The sequence below is a fragment of the Colobus angolensis genome, unplaced genomic scaffold (assembly GCF_000951035.1).
Source record: "Colobus angolensis palliatus isolate OR3802 unplaced genomic scaffold, Cang.pa_1.0 Scaffold10, whole genome shotgun sequence".
Taxonomy (NCBI): Eukaryota; Metazoa; Chordata; class Mammalia; order Primates; family Cercopithecidae; genus Colobus; species Colobus angolensis.
In genome coordinates, this window is record NW_012110919.1 from 3,574,437 (window position 1) to 3,583,626 (window position 9,190).

The window sequence follows — 9,190 nt, forward strand, 5'->3', positions numbered from 1 at the left end:
ATGTACTTCAGTCTCTGCTGTTCTTTTATTGTATACAATATCCAGAATACCATTAAATAAGTATAAGACATGCAAAGAAACAAGAAACTGTGATCTTATATTTAAGAGAAAATATAGTCACTAGAATCAAACCAATAGATGATCCAATTGTTGGAATTAGCAGACAAAGATTTTAAAACAATTGTTATAAATATATTTTAAAATGTACAGGAAAAATACATACACTTAATGAAGAAGTAGAGTTTTCTTAGAGGGAAAAAAATAGAAACACTAAAAAAGAGCCAAATGGAAAATTATAGGACTATAGGAATACAATATCCAATAAAATATTTATTAAAGAAACTTAAGAACAGTAGGTTAGTCATAATTATGTACTGTTCAGATCTCCTACTCTGGGGAGAAAAATTGACTGATAGCTCAGCTGCTATTTCTATGGACCTACTGTAGCATTCACACCAAGACAAGCCACTGTAGACTGATCCAGCCAATCGCTAAGAATAATAGATCCATTAATGCAAGCCCATTCCTATGTGTTGTTGGATGTCTCCAGTGGGTGACTTTGGTTAAGAAATTCCCATCAGTCTGGCAAAACTGTTTATAGATCTTTGCAGCAGTCCTAGACTTTATCAATACAATCCTCCTTCCTTTCCATTCTCTCCCACAGGCATGAAACTTCAATCATGGCCTGAAGGTTCTATCTACTTTCTTCTGTTTCCTCGTATTTTATCCTTCATAGACATTTGCCAAATGTATCTTTTGGAAGTCTAAACCCATCTTTGCATCTGATTCTCAGTGTATCCAAACTAATAGAAGAAGATTGTATACTTCAGAAGGCAGTAAAAATAAACTTGAAAATAGATTAGTAGAGGCTTTATAGCCTGAATCTCAGCGATGAAGATGATTGAAAGGAGAAAAGGGGCCAGGTGCAGTGGTTCACTCCTATAATCCCAACACATTTGTAGGCCAAGGTGGGAGGATCACTTGAGGCCAGGAGTTCAAGACCTGCCTGGGCAACATAGCAAGACCACATTTCTACCAAAAAAAAAAAAAAAAGAAGTTTGAAAATTAGCCAAGCTTGGTGGTGCAGCTACTCAAGAGGCTGAGGCAGGAGGATTGTTTGAATCCTGGAGTTTAGGACTGCAGTGGGCTATAAACATGCCACTGCACTCCAGCCTGGGCAACAGAGCAAGACCCTGTCTGGAAGGAAGGAAGGAAGGAAGGAAAGAAGAGAGGGAAGGAGGGAGGGAGGGAGGGAGAGAGGGAAGGAGGGAGGATCAATGTCCCAAGGGATCATATTAACTAGTCTAGTGCGTTTTAAGTCTCAGAAGGAAAGAAGAAAGAGAAATGTTTGAAGAGGTAATGGCTGAGCAACTTTCAAATTTGATTAGAAATAGCCACCCCAGGATCAAAAAGCCTCAATAAAAATCAAGCAGAATGAACACAAACCAAACAACAATGAAGTACATTATGGTCAAATTGCTGAAAACCCAGTATAAAGATAAAATCTTAGATTCAACAAGAGAAGAGGTGACTTTACATAGAAGGAACAATGATGGGGAGGTTCACTGACTTTTCCTCAAAAGCAAAGTAAGCCAGACTGCAAATGGAGCAACAACTTTGACATGCTGAAGAAGGGAAATTGTCAATCTGGAGTTTTATAACCAGAAAAGTTGCACTTTATTTGTGGGGATGAGACGGAGATGTTCTCTGATTATCAAGGCTGAGATAGTTTATCCCCGGAAGACCCATACTACAGAGGATGTTAAAGGGGGACTTTAGATTGTGTAAAGTTAGTGGAAGATAAAGGATCAGATCTAGAAGAAACACTGACAAGCACCAGAGATCATAATGTGAACATTTTCTTTTTCTTTTTTCTCAACTTATTTGGTGGCAAGTGAACTGTTAAAAGCAAAAGTGATGACAATATTTTGTAGAGTGTGTAACATATGCAGAAGTAAGATGTATGCAGATCATGGCACCCAAGTCCAGAGAAGATGGCTGGAGGCATATTGTTGTAGGATTGTTGCCTTTTTTGTGAGGTAGTATTATGTTATTTCAGACTAGACAGTGGAGGGGTGGAATGCATATTATGATCCTACAGCAACCACTAGGAAAATAGAAAAAAAAGGTTAAGACCAAAAACACAAAACTAATAAACTGTAATAACTATAAGCTTTTTTTTACCATGATCCACAATAAATATTTTATTTAGTTAGTTATTCTTTGATTGATTGACTGATTGATTGATTGATTGATTGGAGACAGAGTCTTGCTCTGTCACCCAGGCTGGACTTAGGTGATGTGATCATAGATCACTGCAGCCTTGGACTCCAGAGCTCAAGCAATCCTCCCACCACAACCTCCTGAGTAGCTGGCACCACAGGCGCAAGCCATCATGCTTGTTCAGCTGTTTTTTTTTTTCTTTTTTTGTTTTTGAGATGGAGTCTTGCTCAGTCACCCAGGCTGGAGTGCAGTGCACTATCTCGGCTCACTGCAAGCTCCTCCTCCCGGGTTCACACCATTCTCCTGCCTCAGCCTCCCAAGTAGCTGGGACTACAGACGCCCACCACCACGCCTGGCTAATTTTTTTTTTTTTCTTATTATTAATAGAGACTGGGTTTCACCATGTTAGCCAAGATGGTCTCGATACTCCTGACCTCGTGATCCGCCCACCTCGGCCTCCCAAAGTGCTGGGATTACAGGCGTGAACCACCATACCTGGCCACTCAGCTGATTTTTAATTGTTCTGTAGGGACAGGGGTCTCATTACACTGCCCAGGCTGGTCTTGAACTCCTGGTCTCAAGCAATTCTCCCACCTTGACCTCCCAAAGTGTTGGCATTATTTATACACATGACCCATTATGCACCTGACCATTATGTGGAACAAGTGTTCCACAACTCTCTGTTATGCACAAACATATCATACAGAATACATTATTCAGTGCAATATTTATGATTACTAAGGGCAATGAATATTTTCTATTCTATTTCAGTTGTTAACATCAATCATGACCTATTAAATCCATTTTTACTACTAAACTCCTGCACTGGATCACAATTTGCAATTGGAAAAACACTTTCGGGTAGCCTCTGCTATGTGTCAGATCATTTACTTCTTAATTTCTTTAAATTTTTATCTTGTTACTTGATTTTCACCAAGAAAAATCTCATGCGTAAGATAGGCTATCCCCATTTTAGAAATGAGTAAACAGACTTGGAGAATTTAACTAACATTCCTAAGACCACAGGCTAGTAAGTAGAAAAGGGAGGATTTCAGTTTAGACATAAATATGAGAAATCCAGCTGCTCTTAAGAACTCCACTTTGATCACCAAATTTGAGGATCTGGGTATCATGAATGGGTGCACGTACTCATACACATTTTTCTTGGGATAAAAGACTAGTTTTCATCTGTAACCTGAAAAAAGCAACTGAAGAATCACAATACTACACTGTTCTGCCCTAGTTTACTGCCCTAGTTTGTTTTTTCATGCCATACAAATAAGATCTGCTCGTATTATTTGAGCAGACACTATTAAAAGCTCCAGTCACTTAACTATGATAGAACTCTAACCTGCAAAGCTTCACATCTTATACTTTCCTTTGTATATGCTGTTGGTGGGTGGGTGGCAACAGAAATCTACAAACATATAAAAGAGAAACTTTAAGCTACTGAGGCTATTTTTCAGCTCTAAGATTCTGTAAACCTATAATTGTAATCAAGGGCCCAGCCACCTGCTATCCTATAATGAAGCCACAAGATAGGCAGTTGTCTAAATTGCTCAGAAAGATATACAGACAGGGATTCCTTTGTTTCTTTGTTAGCCTTCCCTGGAGTTTTGCAAGACCTAATGTTAATTAGAGTCTCTTAGTGCAATTTAACCATATTCCTCTTATTGTCTATCATAGAGATAGAATAATCTAGCTTTCCTCGGGATAATCTTTTTTTTAAATATGCTTATATGCTTAAAGGTAACTATTTATTTATTCATGATTTAGCTTTTTCCTCTGTAGACTAAATAAATATAATCTCCTTAATTTTCCCCTACTGGTTTGATTTTCTTCATAATTATTTTTGTAGTGCTCCTTAGGAAACCCTCTTTAATTTCTACATGTGCATTTTAAAGGGTGGATTCCCATATTGATCACATTACTCTGCTAAGGGCCTGACCAGTACCAGGTATGCCTGGATGATCCGCAGCTCTTGCCGGCTGTGCTTTCTAAGAGAAAGCTGAGTACAAGTTGAGCACCCCAATCTGAAAATTCAAAATCTGAAATCTTCCAGAATCTGAAGCTTTTTGAGGGTCAACACGATGCCACAAGTAGAAAATTCCACATCTAACCTCATGTCAAAACTTTGTTTAATGCATAATATTATCAAAAAATATTGTATGAAATTACCTTCAGGTTATGTTTATAAGGTGTGTAATAAATTTCATGTTTAGACTTGGGTTCCATCCCCAAGATATCTCATTATGCATATGCAAATATTCCCAAAACCTGAAAAAATAGCCAGTATCTAGACACTTCTGGTCCCAAGCATTTTGGATGAGGGATACTGATCTGTATTACGTTAACATTTCCGAAAGCATTATTGCCAGTTTCCTGGACTGGCAACAGCCAAGATTGAATCTCGCTCACACAAACTGCCGTGAACCAGCTGGACCAATACCCTATATTCTCTTTTTAAAGGCATCTTTTCATATGCTTTTAAGACATTTAGGTTTCTTCTTTCATTAGTGAATTCTCTTCCTTGTGGTTTGGGTTTTATTTTAATATTTCTGTATTGTGACATTATTATTTTTATTGATTTCAAGAGTTCCCTTTATAATAAGGATTTTAACTCTTTGATGGTTGTGTATTTTTTTAATTTTGTATGCAATCAAATATATTGCCAATTTTTTCTTTGCTTTTTCTTCCATTGTTTTTTACAAAGTCCTGATTTCAAGCCCAAGATCAATGAATAGTTATCTAATTTGTTTTAACTTTCTCAGGATTTCATACTTAATTGCAAGCAACATTTTAAAAATATAGCATTAATTTGGTATTTATCTTAGTGTGTGATATGATAAAAAAAAAACAAAAACTCACATATTTGTGTGTGAGAGAGAATTTGCCAGATTTTCCAGTTCATCCCTTTTCCATTGATTTGTGCACTTTCTTTATCATATTTGAAGTTCTTACATAAAGGTATATGCTTCAGGGTTGCCTGTTGATCAATCCAAGTATGAATATACTTTATATATATATGGCTCTTAAGAAATAAACCCTCCAGTCAACACATAGGCAAAGACTTCACAGAAGAAGAAGGAAGATTCTCAACAAATGTGAAAAGATTCAATTTCATTAGAAATCAAAAAATTATATACCACTTTTTCTGTTAAATCAGCAAAAGTTTTTTCAAAATTATTACAGTGTTAGTGTTGTTGAGATTGTTTAAAATCATACAACTTCAAACACTGCTGTTGGTGTTCTTTTTACTAAGACTTTCTTTTGATAATTTTTAAACCAGTAGAAAATCTAAAAGTATAGTAAAATGAACACCCACATACCCCTCACCTTTTCTGTGTCAACTTCCCTGGGCCAAGTGGAGCCCAGATTAAACATTTCTGAGTTTGTCCGTGAGCAGTCTTTCAGGTAAGATTGATATTTGAATCAGTGACCTCAGTAAAGAAGACTTGCCCCCGTCCTAGTGGGGGTGGACCTCATCCAATCAGTTGAGGACCTTTGCCTTTCTACCAAATAGAACAAAGAGTGAAGGAGGATTTCTTTCTTTTTTCTTCCTACCTGTCTGCTTGACTTGCACACTGATCTTCTGCCCTTGGACTTATATTGACACCATCAGCTCTTCTGGTTCTCAGGCCTTCAGGCTTGGATTGGAATTACACTATGGGCTTTCCTGGGTCTCCAGCTTGTAGATGGCAGATTATGAGACCCCTTAGCCCCCATAATTGCATGAGCCAATTCCTCATAATAAATCTTCATATGCACACACACATATATACGTGTATATATAGGTATGTGTGTGTGCGTATATATATATATCACACACACACATATATATATTCTATTGGTTCTATTTCTCTGACAAATCCTAATATGTCTATACTGTAAATATTTATCACATTTGCTTTCTCTTTCTCTCTCTCTGTCTCTTTTCTTTCTCTTTCTCTCTCTTACTCTATGTGTGTGTATCTGTGGGTTTATGTATATACAACTATGTATGTTTATATGTATAATATATATAACATTTTTGCTACACCACCTGAAACTTAGTTGCAGACATCATGATATTTCACCTTCAAAGATTTTAACCTGCAATGGTTGGTGTTTTAAATGTGAACCATATCTTTTAAAACAATTTGGAAACATGTATCACAACCTTCAAGATGCAAAACTGGCATAATAATTTCACTTGTATGCATTTGTTTAAAATATATTTTATTTTCATTTCTCAATTTTGAGCCCACTTCTCATAACATCCAGTATAACATTAGTTTCATATTTATGGTTCAATAGAAAAGTACTCACATAATTATAAAGGAAACATATAAAGTTAATTTTAGCTTCTGACACTAAGGAAACACATGTGTGTGATAGCTTTTTCTCCAGAAACTTGTTCTTTCATTTATTTATGTATCCCACTAATATGTACTGAGCACTGTACTATAGCAAAATAAATAAGATATGGACTTACTCTCCAGAGGTTGTCATCATGAATGACTTTTTAGGCCACTTCTAGAAATTTAGCCTTTTCTTAGATGAGGAAAAGGAGTGAAGGATTTTAGATATAGATCTAATTTGATTTGCATTCTGGAAAGATCATTATAAATACAACTTATAAGATAGATTGAATGAGAAAAAGATTTGTTAAGAAAAGTAGTTGGGAGGCTGCTGTAGTAATAATACAGGTGGTTGGATTGAGAACAGAGATAAGCAAATAGATTTAAGAGAAATGAACAAGGAAGAAATAAAAGGAGATGAAGATTTGTTGAACATCTGATTAAATGAAAAGGAGGACTGAAGAGTCCCCACCAGGTTTCTGGATCTCAGCTGCTGGGTTGGTGGTAGTGCCATCTTTGGCTAGAGAAACAGAAACACATAGTTTAGGGAGGAAGGGCAGTCCACTCATGAGTTCAGTTTGGCGTATGTGAGATGTTCAATAGGTAGGATTGTGTGAGTTTTGATATGGACTTAGAAGACATCAGTGTTTATTCAGAAGTTAATGTCATAGGAGTAAACAAAATCGTCTAAGAACAGTGTGGAAGGTAAGAAGAAAATTGAGGCTGGATCTCTAAAAAACAGTTATTTCAAAATTTAGACAAATGAGGATGATGAACAGGAGCAGTCAGAGAAGTAAGAGGGTACCCAGGAAAGACTAGTGATAGAGAAGCCAGAGGGGGACATGGTTTCAAGAAGGCAGAGTCACAGTGGTGCCCCACACTTCACAGAGGTCAAGAAGATAAGAGCTGAAACAGTCCTTTGATTTAGCCACGAGGAACTTCATGGTGACTTTTTGTCTAGAGCAAGTTTCTCAACCTTGGCACCATTGACACACAGGGTTGAATAACTTTATGATGGGGGGCTGTCCTGTGCATGATGGAATGATTAGCAAAATCCTTAGCCGCTACGCATTAGAAGACAGGACCAACCGCATTTCCCCTATCCATCCCCCATTTGTGCCAACCTAAAATGTCTCCAGACATTGCCAAATGTCCCTTGGGAAGCAAATCACCCCAAGTTGAGAACCACCGGCCAGAGTAATTTCAGTAGAAAAATTCAAAATAAAGCCATACTGTAGCAGGTGTCATCATGGCAGACACAGCCAGTCAAGTCCTCCTTGGTTCTGGTCTCACCATCCTGTCCCAGCTGCTCACGCAGGATATAAGCCTCTTCCTCCAAAAATAGGATGCAATATGTTTGGATGGCAAGTATTTCAACTTCCTGGTCTCTTTTGTTACACTCAACACATTGCCAGTATCGATGAAAGGTATGGGTTTTTCACAGGCTTAACTCTAAGACTGTGTTCAGGAGGCCTTCAAACTGTGGCCCACGGAAAAGTTTTACAGCATTCCCAGGAGTGGACGAGGACCTGGAAATGTACAGAAAGAAGTCTCATCTTCCTTTGAGTTATCAAGGAGACAGCTTGAGAGATGATGGCTCGTTCTGCTGCTACCCTCATCACACATTCCCTCCACGTGATCACTCTGAGACCTGTGGTACAATTCATTGGCAGAGGACTAAGTACTGTGGACTTAGTGACTTCATAACCATATATCAGAAAGAGGGCATCCTAGGGTTTTTCCCGGAACTGGTTCATCACCTCCTAGATGACATGATTTCTTTGCGGCTGTGTAGCTCACTGGCCCACCTCATCAATACCTATGCCCTGGACGGCAGGCTTTCTACCATGAATGAAATAAAGAGTTATTCTCAAGCTGTCACAAGATTTTTGCTGGCATGTTGACCTGTCCCTTTGTGCTTGTCTCTAATCTTATGGCTGTCAACAACTGTGGTCTTGCTGGTGAATGCCCTCCTTATTCCCCAATATATACTTCGTGGATAGATTGTTGATGCATGCTACAAAATCAGGGAAATATGAGCCCAGGAAATAGCTTGCTTTTCCAGAAGCTCCCCTTTGGGAAGACTTATTCATGTGATTTGAAGATGTAGGGCAGAGACAGTGACATTCCTACAGTCCTAGATGCACAAAATTGTGTCAGAAAATGTTGATTTCCACACAGTGTGATACACTTTTATAACAATCATTTAATCTTGGGGAAAAAAAAAAACAGACTACAAACGGTTATGAGTGAGCAGGTAGTGCAAAGTGAAGTCAGCAGCTTAGCTGAAAAAAGAGAGAGAGATAGTAATTAGAAGAGAATGTATGATTAATGGAGGGTTTGGTTTTTTTTTTTTTTAAAGATGAAAGAGGCTAGAACGTGCTTAAACGATGACAAGAAGATCCAACAAAGAACTTATATTTGGAAGTGGCTAACAGATAGAGCAAGGTCTCTAGGGAAACAGGAGGGAATGGGGTACAGAAAATCTCCTGAACAGGTTTTCCTTAGGGATAGCTTTACAATGTTGGGAGGGACTCAGGACTTTCAAAGAATTGCCCTCTGTTTGCCTTTATTGTTTCTGTGAAATAGGGAACAATCTGGAGAGTGAGAAGAAAGTAGAAAGGCAA

General features: G+C 37.9%; 1 pseudogene; it reads left to right on the plus strand.

The window, feature by feature from the left end:
• The first annotated feature begins 7,812 nt into the window (after positions 1-7,812).
• LOC105508024 lies at positions 7,813-8,673 on the plus strand (annotated as a pseudogene).
• The last annotated feature ends 517 nt before the right edge of the window (positions 8,674-9,190 follow it).